Here is a 17,820-nt window from a genome sequence, read left to right as displayed (position 1 = left end):
TGATGTATGTCTTGCATGTGCTTATCTGTGGTGACAATGGAATATCACTTGATCCACTTGATGTATGTTTTGGTGATGAACTTGCGAGTTCCGTGACCTCATAAACTTATGCATAGGGGTTGGCACACGTTTTCGTCTTGACTCTCTGGTAGAAACTTTGGGGCACTCTTTGAAGTTCTTTGTGTTGGTTGAATAGATGAATCTGAGATTGTGTGATGCATATCATATAATCATACCCACGGATACTTGAGGTGACATTGGAGTATCTAGGTGACATTAGGGTTTTGGTTGATTTGTGTCTTAAGGTGTTATTCTAGTACGAACTCTTGAATAGATCGATTAGAAAGAATAACTTTGAGGTGGTTTCGTACCCTACAATAATCTCTTCGTTTGTTCTCCGCTATTAGTGACTTTGGAGTGACTCTTTGTTGCATGTTGAGGGATTGTTCTATGATCCAATTATGTTATTATTGTTGAGAGAACTTGCACTAGTGAAAGTATGAACCCTAGGCCTTGTTTCCTAGCATTGCAATACCGTTTGTGCTCACTTTTATCATTAGTTACCTTGCTATTTTTATATTCTCAGATTACAAAAACCTATATCCTCCATCCATATTGCACTTGCATCACCATCTCTTTGCCAAACTAGTGCATTTATACAATTTACTATTGTATTGGGTGTGTTGGGGACACAAGAGACTCTTTGTTATTTGGTTGCAGGGTTGTTTGAGAGAGACCGTCTTCATCCTATGCCTCCCACAGATTGGTAAACCTTAGGTCATGCACTTGAGGGAAATTTGCTACTGTCCTACAAACCTCTACACTTGGAGTCCCAACAACATCTACAAGAAGAAGGTTGTGTAGTAGACATCAGCGGCGCAGGCGGCGGGGCGGCTCGGGGTCCAAGGGAAAAGGTGGGTGGTATTTAAAGGGGGGGGGGAGGCGGCGGCGGGGTCCGACTTGGGAAGGGGGTCGGCAGCATCGGGCGAGGCTCGGACTCCCTCCGAGTCCGGTGGCAGCACGCAGGCAAGCGGGGGAAGGCGGTGGCGAAGCTAGGCCGGGTGGCCCCTTGGCCTAGTTCGGTCCAGGAACTTTTTTTAAACAAAACCGCTGAAGAAAAATCCTAAATAAATCTAATTTTTTTTTCTAAAAATGCCAAAACCAATTTTCACCGTCTAAATAAAATATTTAGAACAAAGTGAACATTTTCTTGGCCTAAAAATGCAATTTTGAAAAATGCATATTTTTCTAATTCAAATAAAATAGCAATAAAATCCAAATAAACTTATTTATTTGATTTTAACATTTTTTCCTCCGATATTTCTTTTATTTTGGAGAAGTCATATTATCTCCTCTCATATATTTTTATATGAAATATTTCAGAGAGAAAAATAATTAAATCAAAATGACGCTCTTTTCAATATTTGAGAAAAATTCAAATATGAAAATATTAAAATCCCCAACTCTCTCAGTGGGTCCTTGAGTTGCTTAGGATTCTTAGATCACAACCACAATGCAAATAAAATATGACATGCATATGATGACCTATGTATAACATTCCAAATTGAAATTTTGGGATGTTACAAACCTACCCCCCTTAAGGTGAATCTCGCCCTCGAGATTCGGGTTGGCTAGAAAATAGGTGTGGGTGGTCCTTTAGTAGATCTTCCTCTCGTTCCCAGGTGGCTTCATCCTCGGTATGGTGGCTCCACTGAACTTTGCAAAACTTGATAACCTTGCTGCGAGTAACTCTGCTGGCAAACTCGAGAATCTTGACAGGTTTCTGCTCATAGGTTAAATCACTATCCAACTGAATTGCTTCCAAGGGCGCTGTATCTCTCAGAGGAATATCGGCCATCTCAGCATGGCACTTCTTCAACTGGGAAACGTCAACACATCATGAACTCCTGACAGTCCTTCGGGTAACTCCAACTTGTAGGTAACTTCTCCCATACGTTCCAAAACTTGGTATGGTCCTATAAATCTCGGGGCTAACTTTCCCTTAACTCCAAAACGTTTAACTCCTCGCAGAGATGACACTCGAAGATATGCTCTATCTCTGATTTCATAGACTACCTCCTTGCATTTTGAGTCTGCATAACTCCTCTGCCTGGACTGTGCTATCTTCAGTCTATCGCAAATCATCTTAACCTTCTCTTCGGACTCTTTGATCAAATCTGGTCCAAACAACTGGCGGTCTCCAACTTCATCCCACATCAACGGTGTCCTGCATCTCCTTCCGTACAAGGCCTTGAAAGGTGCCATCTTCAAACTGGCCTGGTAGCTGAGAACTCCATGTAAGGCAAATTGTCATCCCAACTAGATCCATAATCTAGCGCACAAGCTCTCAACATGTCCTCCAGAATCTGATTGACTCTCTCGGTCTGCCCATCTGTCTGCGGATGAAAGGCCATACTAAACTCTAGCCTGGTACCCAATCTCTGGTGCAGCTGATTCCAAAACTTTGAGGTAAACTGTGTTCCTCTATATGATATGATGGTCCTCAGAACTCCATGCAGACATACAATCCTGGTCATATATATCTTGGCCAACTTCGCACTCGTATAGGTGGTTTTCACTGGGATAAAGTGAGCCACTTTGGTCAAACAATCCACTACTACCCAAATAGAATCATATCCCGATCGGGTCCTGGGCAATCCGGTGATGAAATCCATGCCAAGCTTATCCCACTTCCATTCGGGTATCGGCATAGGCTGCAGTAATCCTGCTGGCTTCTGATGTTCTGCCTTCACTCTCTGACATACATCACATACGGCTACATACTCGGCAATATCCTTCTTCATACCAGTCCACCAAAAACGCTCCTTCAAATCCAAATAGATCTTGGTGTTTCCGAGGTCTACTGAGTATGGCGAGTCATGAGCTTCCTGAAGTATCAACTTCCTAATCTCTGCATTATTGGGTACATAAACACGGTCCTCAAACCACAAGGTGTCGTGCTCATCCTCACGAAAACATTTGGCTTTTCCTTTACTCATCCTCTCTTTTATCTCAGCAATTTCCTTAGCATCCTTCTGAGCTTCTCGAATTTTTCCCAATAATGTTGAATGAACTTCCAATGCTGCAACAAAACCTCTAGGGACTATCTCCAAACGAAGCTCCCTGAGATCTTCGGTCAACTCCTTTGGTAATCCTCCGCTTATGAGGGTATTGGCATAACTCTTCCCGCTCAAAGTGTCTACTACGACATTGGCCTTGCCTGGATGATAGTGCAGCTTCATATCATAATCTTTTATAAGCTCCAACCATCTCCTTTGCCTGAGATTCAGCTCCTTCTGTGTGAAAATGTACTTCAAACTCTTATGATCCGTGTACACATCACAGCGATTTCCAATAAGAAAATGTCTCCAGGTCTTGAGTGCATGCACTACAGCTTCTAAATCCAAATCATGTGTGGCATAATTCAACTCATGCGGTCGAAGCTGTCGTGAGGCATATGAAACAACTCTTCTGTCCTTCATAAGTACACCTCCAAGTCCTAAGTGAGAAGCGTCGCAATACACTTGGAAATCTTTGCGTATATCTAGCAGAATCAGCACTGGGCTGTAACCAAACGTTTCTTCAACTCCTGAAAACTTGCCTCACATTCATATGTCCATTTAAACTTAGTGTCCTTCTTCAGCAACTCCATCATGGGCTTCGCAATCTTAGAAAAATTCTCAATGAATCTCCAATAATATCCCGCGAGTCCAAGAAAACTGCGGATCTATCCAACTGAGGTGGGTGCTAGCCAATCAGTGACAGACTGCACTTTAGTAGGATCTACTGCTATACCTTCTCCTGATATAACATGTCCGAGAAATCCTACTTCCTTCAACCAAAACTCGCATTTGCTGAACTTGGCATATAACTGATTTTCCCTGAGCTTCTCGAGAACTAAACGCAAATGCTCCTTGTGTTCCTCTTCATTCTTCGAGTATACCAAAATATCATCAGTGAACACCACGACAAACTTATCCAAGAACTCCATGAACACCTTATTCATCATACTCATGAAATAGGCTGGGGCATTAGTCAATCCAAATGACATAACCGTATACTCATATAACCCGTACCTTGTGGTGAAAGATGTCTTGGGTATATCCTGTTCTTGAATCTTCAGTAGGTGGTAACCTGATCGCAGATCGATCTTGGAGAATACTTTAGCTCCTTGCAGCTGGTCAAACAAATCATTGATCATCGGCAGTGGGTAGTTGTTCTTTATCGTCACTTCATTCAATGCCCGATAATCAACAACCATTCTCAAGGATCCATCCTTCTTCTCAACCAAGAGCACTGGGGCTCCCCATGGTGACAAACTTCGCCGAATGTAACCTTTCTCCAATAACTCCTTAATCTACTTCTTAATCTCCTCCAGATCATTTGCGGGCATCCGGTATGGTCTCTTTGATATGGGTCCGGTGCCTGGAAATAGCTCTATCAAAAAACTCAATGTCTCGATCCGGCGGCATGCCTGGTAGCTTCTCTGGAAATACATCTGGATAATCCTTCACTATCGGCACTTCCTCCTGAACAACTCCTGAGAGGGAATTTACTTCGGTTCTCTTTGGCGTATGCCTGGACACATACTTGATCCTTTTCCCCTCCGAGGTAGTGAGCAAAATTGACTTGCTGGCACAATCGGTGTTTCCTCCATACATCGACAGCCAATCCATTCCTAGTATCACATCCAATCCTTGTGACTCCAAAATTATTAGGTCTGAGGGGAAAACATGGCTACCAATGGTTAAGGGTATCCGATCGCACCATCGGCTGGCCATATACTCTGCTCCTGGTGAACTTACTAGCATGGGTGACCTAAGGGCTAAGGTGGGTAACTTAACTTGTCCACAAATCCCCTTGAAATGTATGAATGCGATGCACCAGTATCAAGAAGAACGAGAGCGGTAAATGACTTAACCAAAAACTTACCAATAACTACATCTGGCTACTCTTCAACCTTCTCCATGTTCACGTGGTTCACTTGTTCCCTGTTGAAAGGTTTGGGCTTCTTCCTAGAGCTTCCATTGTCGTTACCATTCTTTGCTTCAGAACACTCAGTGGCATAGTGTCCAGTCTTCCCGCACTTGAAACAAGTAATGTGACTTAGATCCTTCTTGGCGGGTGTGGCTGGGTTAGAGCGACTCTGATTGCTGCCTGTTCCATTCGTGTTTCCATTCTTGGGGCCACTGTGGTTATGCGAACTTCCTCCATTGTGGGTATGGCCTCCATGGTTATGGGTATATCCTCCCAAGTTCGGGGTAAAACGAGGCTTCAGCTGAGCTCCTGAATTGTACTTCCCTTGTCCACACTTCCTTTTGCGGCTCTCAATCTGCTTCTGCTTCCCTTCAATCATAAGAGCCTTGTCTACCAACTCTTGGTAGTTTTTGAAAGTTGCCACCATCAACTGCATACTCATCTCCTCATTCAGCCCTTCCATAAACTTCTCCTGCTTCGCGGCATCTGTGGCCACATCATCTGGGGCATAGTGAGCTAACTTGCTAAAATCATCCACGTATTGCCCCATAGTACCGTTTCCATGGCGTAAGTTGTGAAACTCACGCTTCTTCATGCTCATAGCTCCAGTTGAGACATGAGCAGTGCGGAATGCTTGCTGAAACTACTCCCAAGTGACATTGGCTATAGGGAAAGTGGCTGTGTAATTCTCCCACCATGAGGCTGCAGGTCCATCCAATTGATGTACAGCCAAACGCACCTTCTCAGCATCTGTGCAACCTGCAGTGGTCAACTCCCTTCTAGTCCTATGTAGCCAATCATCAGCAACTATTGGCTCAGTGCTGCTGCATTGGAGACGTATCAAGCATCCCCAAGCTTAATTCTTGCTCGTCCTCGAGTAGGTAAATGATAAAAACTGAATTTTTGATGCGGAATGCTTCCTAACATATTTCTCAATGTAATTTTTCTTTATTGTGGCATGAATGTTCAGATCCGAAAGATTCAAGATAAAAGTTTAATATTGACATAGAAAAAATAATACTTCAAGCATACTAACTAAGCAATCATGTCTTCTCAAAATAACATGGCCAAAGAAAGTTATCCCTACAAAATCATATAGTCTGGCTATGCTCTATCTTCATCACACAAAATATTAAATCATGCACAACCCCGATGATAAGCCAAGCAATTGTTTCATACTTTTGATGTTCTCAAACTTTTTAATCTTCACGCAATATATGAGCGTGAGCCATGGATATAGCACTATAGGTGGAATAGAATGGTGGTTGTGGAGAAGACAAAAAGGAGAAGATGGTCTCACATCAACTAGGCGTATTAATGGGCTATGGAGATGCCCATCAATAGATATCAATGTGAGTGAGTAGGGATTGCCATGCAACAAATGCACTAGAGTTAAAAGTGTATGAAAGCTCAACAAAAGAAACTAAGTCGGTGTGCATCCAACTTGCTTGCTCACGAAGACCTAGGGCAATTTGAGGAAGCCCATCATTGGAATATACAAGCCAAGTTCTATAATGTAAAATTCCCACTAGTTTATGAAAGTGACAACATAGGAGACTCTCTATCATGAAGATCATGGTGCTACTTTGAAGCACAAGTGTGGAAAAAGGATAGTAACATTGTCCCTTCTCTCTTTTTCTCTCATTTTTTTATTTGGGCCTTCTTTTTTTTGGCCTCTTTTCTTTTTTTTCGTCCGGAGTCTCATCCCGACTTGTGGGGGAATCATAGTCTCCATCATCCTTTCCTCACTGGGACAATGCTCTAATAATGATGATCATCACACTTCTTTTTACTTACAACTCAAGAATTACAACTCAATACTTAGAACAAAATGTGACTCTATGTGAATGCCTCCGGCGGTGTACCGGGATAATGAATCAAGAATGACATGTATGAAAAAAATATGAACGGTTGCTTTGCCACAAATATGATGTCAACTACATGATCATGCAATGCAATATGACAATGATGAAGCATGTCAATATAATGGAACGGTGGAAAGTTGCATGGAAATATATCTCAAAATGGTTATGGAAATGCCATAATAGGTAAGTATGGTGGCTGTTTTGAGGAAGATATATGGTGGGTTTATGGTACCGGTGAAAGTTGCGCGATACTAGAGAGGCTAGCAATGGTGGAAGGGCGAGGGTGCGTATAATCCATGGACTCAACACTAGTCATAAAGAAATCACATACTTATTGCAAAAATCTATTAGTTATCGAAACAAAGTACTACACGCATGCTCCTAGGGGTAGATTGGTAGGAAAAGACCATCGCTCATCCCCGACCGCCACTCATAAGGAAGGCAATCAATAAATAAATCATGCTCTGACTTCATCACATAACGGTTCACCATACGTGCATGCTACGGGAATTACAAACTTCAACACAAGTATTTCTCAAATTCATAACTACTCAACTAGCATGACTCTAATATCACCATCTCCATATCTCAAAACAATTATCAAGTATCAAACTTCTCATAGTATTCAATGCACTTATATGAAAGTTTTTATTATGCCTAAAAGAAAATTGCCATGTTGTTCTAAAGGACTCTCAAAATAATATAAGTGAAGCATGAGAGATCAATTATTTCTATAAAATAAAACCACCACCATGCTCTAAAAGATATAAGTGAAGCACTAGAGCAAAAATTATATAGCTCAAAAGATATAAGTGAAGCACATAGAGTATTCTAATAAATTCCAATTCATGTGTGTCTCTCTCAAAAGGTGTGTACAGCAAGTATAATTGTGGTAAACTAAAAATGGAAGACTCAAATCATACAATACGCTCCAAGCAAAACACATATCATGTGGTGAATAAAAATATAGCTTCAAGTAAAGTTACTGATGAACGAAGACAAAAGAGGGGATGCCTTCCGGGGCATCCCCAAGCTTAGGCTTTTTGGTGTCATTGTATTTTACCTTGGGGTGCCTTGGGCATCCCCAAGCTTAGGCTCTTGCCACTCCTTGTTCCATAATCCATCAAATCTTTACCCAAAACTTGAAAACTTCACAACACAAAACTTAACAGAAAATCTCGTGAGCTCCGTTAGCGAAAGAAAACAAAACACCACTTCAAGGTACTGTAATGAACTCATTCTTTATTTATATTGGTCTTAAACCTACTGTATTCCAACTTCTCTATGGTTTATAAACTCTTTTACTAGCCATAGATTCATCAAAATAAGCAAACAACACACGAAAAAACAGAATCTGTCAAAAACAGAACAGTCTGTAGTAATCTGTAACTAACGCAAACTTATGGAACCTCAAAAATTCTAAAATAAATTGATGGACGTGAGGAATTTATCTATTAATCATATTCAAAAATAATTAACTAAATAGCACTCTCCAATAAAAAATGGCATCAATTCTCGTGAGCACTAAACTTTCTGTTTTTTACAGCAAGATCAAAAAGACTTTCCCCAAGTCTTCCCAACGGTTCTACTTGGCACAAACACTGATTAAACACAAAAACACAACCAAAACATAGGCTAACTAAATTATTTATTGAATAACAGCAAGGAAAAATATTGGGTTGTCTCCCAACAAGCGCTTTTCTTTAAAGACTTTTAGCTAGCAAAAGATTTCAACGATGCTCACATGAAAGACACGAATTGAAGCACGAAGAGAGCATCATAAAACACGTGACCAGCACATATAAGTCTAACATACTTCCTATGCATAGGCATCTTATAGGAAAAGAAATTATCAAGGCAAGCAAAAACTAGCATATGCAAGGAAGCGGAAAGAAACAATATCAATCTCAACATAACGAGAGGTAATTTAGTAACATGAAAATTTCTACAACCATATTTTCATCTCCCATAATAATTACATGTAGGATCATAAGCAAATTCAACAATATAGCTATCACAAAACATATTCTTAACACGATCCACATGTATGCAAAGTTGACACTCTTCTAAAATAGTCGGATTAACATTAACTAAAGTCATGACCTCTCCAAACCCACTTTTATCAAAAACTTCATAAGACTGAACATTATCCAAATATGTGGGACCTAAAGTTTTCACTCTTCCAAACCCACTTTCAATATTATTGCAAACATTATAATCAATCTCGTATTCATCATGGGGCTTAAATAAATTTTCAAGATCATAAGAAGAATCACCCCAATCATGATCATTGCAACAAGTAGTAGACATAGCAAAACAGCATCCCCAAGCTTAGGGTTTTGCATATTATAAGCACAATTGACATTAATATAATTTATACTATCATCATTGCAATCATGCTTTCTATTCAAAGATCCATCGTGAATCACTCCATAAAGTACTTCATCACAGTTTTTAGATTCATGAATTTCAAGCAAAACTTCATAAAGATAATCTAGTGCACAAAACTCACTAGCAATTGGTTCATAATAACTGGATCTCTTAAAAAGATTAGCAAGCGGATCAGGATCCATAGATCTTAGGTTCTCTGTTTAGCAATAAATAAACAACTATTCCAACCAAACGAGCAAACGAGCCAAGTAAGACATCAAAGCAAATGGAAAGACGAACAAAAGAAGGGCGAATAAAACGGCAAGGGTGAAGTGGGGGAGAGGAAAATGAGAGGCAAATGGCAAATAATGTAATGCGAGGGATAAGAGTTGTGATGGGTACTTGGTATGTCTTGACTTGGCGTAGATCTCCCCGGCAACGGCGCCAGAAATCCTTCTTGCTACCTCTTGAGCACTGTGTTGGTTTTCCCTTGAAGAGGAAAGGGTGATGCAATAAAGTAGCGTAAGTATTTCTCTCAGTTTTTGAGAACCAAGGTATCAATCCAGTAGGAGACACTACAAAAAAAATACACTTCCGTGATTATAGTTGTTTGTCAAAGTAGGTCACGTTTCCTGTCATGCATGTACATCCATGACAATTTTATGACAGAATCAAGATAGTCATACTTGTGCTGTCGTAGAAGTGTTCCATGACATTACCAAAATTATCATCACGGAAGTGTCCACTTCCATGACGATAAATCGCGTGTCACAGAAGTGCTTTCGTCAAGGATGACCGACACATGGCATCCACCATAACGGAACGCCGTTAAGCTATTGTGTCCAGTTTTGGATCCGATAACCCGTTAACAGCCCCGACCAATGGGGATTTTCCATGTGTGAAATCATCATTGGCTGGAGGGAACACGTGTCGGCTCACCGTTGGGACAGATGTCATCCACTCATTGGACCCAAAGCGCCTACGATACGTCGACACGTGGAATGGCCCAATAGAGGCCCATTCCTGTGAAAAGGTCGGCCCGTTTGACTTGGTCAAAAGGTGGGGGGCCGGCCCACGGCAAGCCTGTTAACGGTGTGTTCGCATATAGTCCATTTACATCCCGCTAACCCAGGGCCCGTCTATGGCCTATCTGAATTAAGCCCAGTAGTGTCATCTGGGCCGTCCAATATAATTCCAGCCCGTTTTAACATCCAGCCCATGTATGGACCATGATGTCTTTCGGCCCATATGAGGCCCTTAATAACCCTCGGCCCATTAATGGCCCGTGGTAAAACTGGCCCGTAATGAACAGAGTATCACTTTATACCCATTAACGGCCCATTATTCCGTTGGGCCGTTTCCAACCCATGTTATCTTTTGGCCTTCTCAGGGCCCATTTATTCTTGGGCTCATTTCCAGCATTCGTTTACTTTCGGCCCGTTACTGTCATTTTCTGCTTGTGGGCCAAATTCAGCACGTGGTTATAGTTGGCCCGTTTGTGGCCCATTAATACGTTGGGCCGTTTTTATAGCGTCATCAAATACGGCCGATTAATGATGGCCCGTTATGGTCGGCCCATGAACGGACGATTTCAACTCTAGCCCATTTACGGCCATAATGTGGTCTGTTATTGGCCCATGTTTGGCTAACCGATCATACGGCCCGTAGAAGGCCCATTGATGATACGGCCCGTAGAAGGCCCAGTGTGTCAACGGCCGGTATAAGGCCCATGGTTTCTACGCCCTCTAGAAGGCCCATTGTTTCTACGGCCCGTAGGAGGCCCATGTTAACTACAGTAAATATGTAGCCCATGGTTAATGTGGCCTAGTTTTAAAAAATAGGTTATTGCGGCCACTAGCACACCGCGGAAAAAGAACTGCACTGACTACAAGTAAACAAATAAACAAGACAATAAGGAAATAAATAGGCAAGCAACTTACACTAGGCTATCACGGCTATTACACATATTACATCCACTGGGCATCAAAGTTCGCCACCAGTGCAAATATAGGGAACAAAGCAGCATATAAACGCCGCAGCAAAACAAGTCCAGAACTGTAACCACTTCAGAAGAGCTCAAGAAAAAATATCCTGGGTACCCATAATGCTGGCAAGATGCTTAGCAAGCTTATTAACTTTCTCTTGTTTGGCGCTTAAATCCTCCAGCACTTGCTGTTACACCAGAAAGTATGCATCTGAATTCTGCAGGGACTTCCTCAGTCCTTCGGCTTCCTGTCGCATAACATCTGATCGATGTCTTTCAACTTGAAGTTGAGACTCAAGAAGCCGAACTGATTCAGGCAGCGAGTTCGGAGAGCTGGTGCCAGCAGTAGTAGCCAATAACTCGAACACTACATCAAGACAGGACTTTGGGGTTGTTTCAGTGTCTTCAATATAGTTTTTATCAGCTTTCTTGGAGACCAACAGGGATGTCTCACTATCTTGAACCTTATCTGCATTACTTCATGTACCATTGCATAACGGGGTACTCTTCTCCAATATTTTATCCGCATTCTAAAAGAGAAACAAACAAACACATCACAGGTTTACAATGTAGTATATGAAACTCATTTTGGTATACCAGTTCAATAGTAAGGTGGACATGATAACAGCATGAAACAAACATATATCTATGTAGTATGGTCACTGTATGGTCTATATCATTCTAGTTTATGTTTCCAAATCAAGATAGATACCGTTCGAATCATATCTATTTAAGACAAAGCAGCTTAGACATAATATAAGTGTGGAAACTACACAACAATAACAACACTTATAAGGTGCATGGCATGAGAATATAACTGTTTATTCAATTGAAACTGAAATCAACATAGAGCAAGTTACAACAACAAACACGTTAAAGAAACATGTTTAAAACATACCTGTTGCGCCATTGGAGTTTCAATTGTATCCTTCAAATTTGAAATTAGTTGGTATGAGTAAATACAGAGATGCAAGAGCAGAGTAGTATGAACCATAGCTACAGAACCTGACCTGAGAACAATTCTTCTTTTGCTTTAAGCGTTAACTTGGGGTTCGGAGTGGTGGTCCTCGTGCTTTGGGCACTGCAGTTGCCTTACTAACTGCTTGTGTTTGGGTGCTCTGTGGTGGAGACGGTGATGTGTCAATGGGAACTCGGTTACTATCTGCTGGGGTTGGGGTTAGAAGGGGTGTAGCTGGTTCTCTGTCCAACTGGGTAGGGGTACAATCTGCGTGAGTCTGGGTTATGTGTGATGGGGATGGTTCTTGGGCAAGTACAACCGTGGTTCTATCTCCATCGACAGGTAGCATGATCTTTTCTGAAGACCGTGTTTTTACTCCCACAGATACTGCCATCACCCCCTCCAATTGAAATGGCTGATAAACAAGAAAAGTAATTGAATGTACAGACATTGTAAGATAGACATGTGCAATGGATAGTAGGGAAGAAAACAGGGCATGAAGTAATTCACATTTATGTTGTCTAACCAAATAGAATAGCATGACATAATTTCACATATATAATGGCTAATTAAACAAGATAGCACGACACAATTTCACATGTATGATGGCTAACTAAACAAGATAGAATGACATACTTCAAAATATGATGACTATGTAAACAGGATGACATGATATAACTATACGATGTGTCTATTAAAGTGGTTGGCATGCCATAAATCACAAACATCCCGTCGATGGAAACATGATGGCATGATATAATTCGCGGATAGAATGACATAATTCAAAATATGATGACTATGTGAAGTGTGAATAGGATGAGATGATATAACTATATTATGTCTTTAGAAAATGGGTTGGCATGCCATAATTCAGATACATGTTGTCTATGTAAACATCATGGCATGATATAATTCAAATATATGATTTATATACTAAGGAAGTGAGCAGAGGGAAATCGCATATATGATGTGTCAACTAAGGAGATGGCATTCAATATCGTGTATATGATGTAAAAACTAAACATTGCAATACAACATATGCATGATATGAGTAATATAACCCTGCCAAGTTTGAGCATACACCTCAGGGGGATAATAGGACTGGTCATCTGCCTCTAAATCCTCCTCTGAAGAGCTATCTGTAACCAGCAAGATATCTGCTTTACCAGCTAGCATTGTCTGCTCTGAAGACCTTGTTTTCACTCCAGACTTATCCATCACCAATTCAAATGGCTGATGCACAGGAAGAGCAGTTGAATATACAAACATTGTCGACAAAAGCAATGAGAAATACAAAAAAGGACGGCATGATATAATTCACATATATGACGCTTGGCTAAATAGCATGGCATTGCATAATTCACATATATATTGCCTTGCAACAAGATAGCATTGCATAATTCACATATATAATGTCTTGCAACAAGATGGCATTGCATAATTCACATATATGGTAATTAGACACTAAACAGGTGGCATTCACACAAAGCAGTCTAAACTAAGCAAATGACATAGCAATGCAAGATACCATACGCACGATATGAGCAACATAACCCTGCCAAGTTAGAGCATGCACCTCGGGGGGGGGGGGGATAGGATTGGTCATCTGTCTCTGAATCCTCCTCTGAGGAGCTATCTGTAACCAGCAAGACATGCGCTTCGTCAGATAGCATTGTCTGCTCTGAAGACCTTGTTTCCACTCTAGATTTTTCCATGACCGTGTCGAATGGCTGATGCACAGGAAGAGTAATTGAATGTACTAAAATTGTTGACAAATTTAACACGTAATAAAAAATGATGTCATGATATAATTCACATATAAGATGACTGGCTAACCAAGGTGGCATTGCAAAATTCACATATATGATGCCTGGCTAAACAAGATGGCATTGCATGATTCACATATACGATAAAGAAACTAAACAGATGGCATTGACACAAAGCATGTCTAAACTAAGCAGATGACATCTTTGATGTATACAGTAAGCAATGCAAGGCACCATATGCATGATTTTACCAACATCAGCATGCCAAGTGAGAGCGACGACCTCATGGGGTAAATAGGAGTGGTCTTCTGCTTCTGAATCCCCCTCAAAATAGTTATCTTCCTCTTGATTACGATCCGAAATGGGTGGAGGGGGGGCTGCCTTTGCGCCCACCATGGAGCGACGTCTGCATGAAATTTTATTGCCATGCAAGGCTCGTCTCTTTTGCTCTACATTTTCAGTTCCATTGTGTACAATAACTGACATGCATAGGAATAAAACATAGTGATATTATGTAAGGAGTGCATGCACAAATCCAGAGTGATGGTAGCAAACTGTGGATAGACCCAAAACAAATGATAGCAGGCAGATAATAGCTTTAGTTAAAAATACAGATAATGGCTCCTTTAATGTTTGTTTGCACCCAACATGAAACTCATAGTAGACACCCGAGATTAACCAGATAGTAGACGGATAGTACTGATTGCTGCCCCAATATGTACCCTACAACCATTTAAAAACTCAAGTTTCAGCATAAGTTTGGACATGAGTCGGAGTCTAATAGGTGAACACGACAATAAAGTAGCATGTCATGATATTAAGCAATGCATAGCATAAGCACACACAGAAGAGTGCGACCTCTCTTGTGGACCCGTGTAGTCCTCAAGGTCATCTGCTCAGTTGATGATGGTAATGTAGTTGTCGTGGCTGCCGGCGGCGGGGAAGAAGATCTGAGGCGGCGGAAGACAGTCTAGAGAGCGGATCCCTGCTGTGGTGAACCCTTCCATCGTTGGAGCAGCTGAGCTGGGGTGGAACACATCACCGCAGGAGCAGGAAAAACCACACAAGGTTTTCCTTGACACATATCTGTAACAGAAGTAATTGTGTAAGGGCTTGTTTGAATTTGAAGATTCTAACAATGCAGGGATACGAAATAGAGAGGAATAGGATAGGAATGCATGTGCAAAACAGAGAATTTAAAAACATAGGATTTTTGCCAATCTGGTTGTTTGGTTCACAAGAATTGGAAGATCTGATACGTCTCCAACGTATCTATAATTTTTTATTGCTCCATGCTATTATATTATCTATTTTGGATGTTAATGGGCTTTATTTTACACTTTTATATCATTTTTGGGACTAACCTACTAACCGGAGGCCCAACCCAAATTGCTGTTTTTTTGCCTATTTTAGGGTTTTGAAGAAAAGGAATATCAAACAGAGTCCAAATGGAATGAAACCTTGAGGAACATGATTTTCTCAACAAACGTGATCCAGGAGACTTGGAGTGGCCGTCAAGAAACAAGGGAGGAAGGCACGAGGCAGGGGGGCCACCTACCCCCTGGGCGCGCCCTCCACCCTCGTGGGCCCTCCGTTGCTCCACCAACGTACTTGTTCCTCCTATCTATATCCACGTAACCCCCAAACATCCAGGAGCACCACGAACACCTAATTCCACCGCCGCAACCTTCTGTATTCGAGAGATCCCATCTCGGGGCCTTTTCCGGAGCTCCATCGGAGGGGGCATTGATCACGGAGGGCCTCTACATCAACTCCATGGCCTCTCTGGTGATGTGTGAGTAGTTTACTCCAGACCTACGGGTCCATAGTTATTAGGTACGTTACTCTGTTCTTACTTAAAGCGTTACTCTGTTCTTTTGAACTTAATATTCTAGATGCATGCTGGATAGCGGTTGATGTGTGGAGTAATAGTAGTAGATGCAGGATCGTTTTGGTCTACTTGTCCCGGACCTGATGCCTATATACATGATCATACCTAGATATTCTCATAACTATGCTCAATTCTATCAATTGCTCGACAGTAATTCATTTACCCACCGTAATACTTATGCTCTTGAGAGAAGCCACTAGTGAAACGTATGGCCCCCGGGTCTATCTTCTATCATATTAATCTTCCAATACTTAGTTATTTCCTTTGCCGTTTATTTTACTTTGCATTTCTATTTCTCTTTATCATAAAAATACCAAAAATATTATCTTATCAGATCTCACTCTCGTAAGTGACCGAGAAGGGCTTGACAACCCCTTTATCGCGTTGGTTGCGAGGTTCTTATTTGTTCGTGTAGGTGTGTGGGACTTGAGCGTGATCTCCTACTGGATTGATACCTTGGTTCTCAAAAATTGAGGGAAATACTTACTCTGATTTACTGCATCACCCTTTCCTCTTTAAGAGAAAACCAACGCAGTGCTCAAGAGGTAGCAAGAAGGATTTCTGGCGCCATTGCCGGGGAGATTTGCGCCAAGTCAAGTCAAGATTTGACTCCCACAATGAGTCATTTCTGGCGCCATTACCAAGTCAAAATATACCAAGTACCCATCACAAACTCTTATCCCTCGCATTACATTATTTGCCATTTGCCTCTCGTTTTCCTCTCCCCCACTTCACCCTTGCCATTTTATTCGCCCTCTTTTCCTCTCTCTCTCTCTCTCTCTCTCTCTCTCTCTCTCTCTCTTTGTTCCCCTTCTCTTTTCCTATTTGCCCTTTTTGCCCGTTTCTTGTTTGCTTGTGTGTTGGATTGCTTGCTTGTCATGATGGCTCAAGATAATACTAAATTGTGTGACTTTTCCAATACCAACAATAATGATTTTATTAGCACTCCGATTTCTCCTCTTACCGATGATGAATCTTGTGAAATTAATACTGCTTTGCTGAATCTTGTCATGAAAGATCCGTTTTCTGGCCTTCCTAGTGAAGATGCCGCTACCCATCTAAACAACTTTGTTGATTTGTGTGATATGCAAAAGAAGAAAGACGTGGATAATGATATTGTTAAATTGAAGCTATTTCCGTTTTCAAGCTTGGTTTTTGTCTTTGCCTAAAAATAGTATTGATTCATGGAATAAGTGCAAAGATGCTTTTATCTCTAAGTATTTTCCTCCCGCTAAGATCATCTCTCTTAGAAAACGATATTATGAATTTTAAGCAACTTGATCATGAACATGTTGCACAATCTTGGGATAGGATGAAATCAATGATGCGTAGTTGCCCATCACATGGTTTGAATCTTTGGATGATTATACAAAACTTTTATGCCGGATTGAATTTCGCTTCTAGAAATCTTTTAGATTCGGTCACGGGAGGCACTTTTATGGAAATCACTTTAGGTGAAGCTACCAAACTCCTAGATAATATTATGGTTAATTATTCTCAATGGCACACCGAAAGATCTACTAGTAAAAAAGTGCATGCAATTGAAGAGATTAATGTTTTGAGTGGAAAGATGGATGAACTTATGAAATTGTTTGCTAATAAGAGTGCTCCTACCGATCCTAATGATATGCCTTTGTCTACTTTGATTTAGAATAATAATGAATCTATGGATGTGAATTTTTTGGTAGGAACAATTTTGGTAATAACGTGTATAGAGGTAATTTTAATTCTAGGCCGTTTCCTAGTAATTCCTCTAATAATTATGGTAATTCATACAACAATTCTTATGGAAATTATAATAAGATTCCCTCTGATTTTGAATCTAATACTAAATAATTTATCACTTTGCAAAAGAGTTTCAATGCTTTGATTGGGGAAAAATTGCTTAAGATTGATGAGTTGGCTAGGAACATTGATAGAATTTCTCTTGATGTTGATTCTTTGAAACTTAGATCTATTCCACCTAAGCATGATATCAATGAGTCTCTCAAAGCCATGAGAATTTCCAT

The sequence above is a fragment of the Triticum aestivum genome, chromosome 2A (assembly GCF_018294505.1).
Source record: "Triticum aestivum cultivar Chinese Spring chromosome 2A, IWGSC CS RefSeq v2.1, whole genome shotgun sequence".
Taxonomy (NCBI): domain Eukaryota; kingdom Viridiplantae; phylum Streptophyta; class Magnoliopsida; order Poales; family Poaceae; genus Triticum; species Triticum aestivum.
This window is presented reverse-complemented; position numbering follows the sequence as displayed.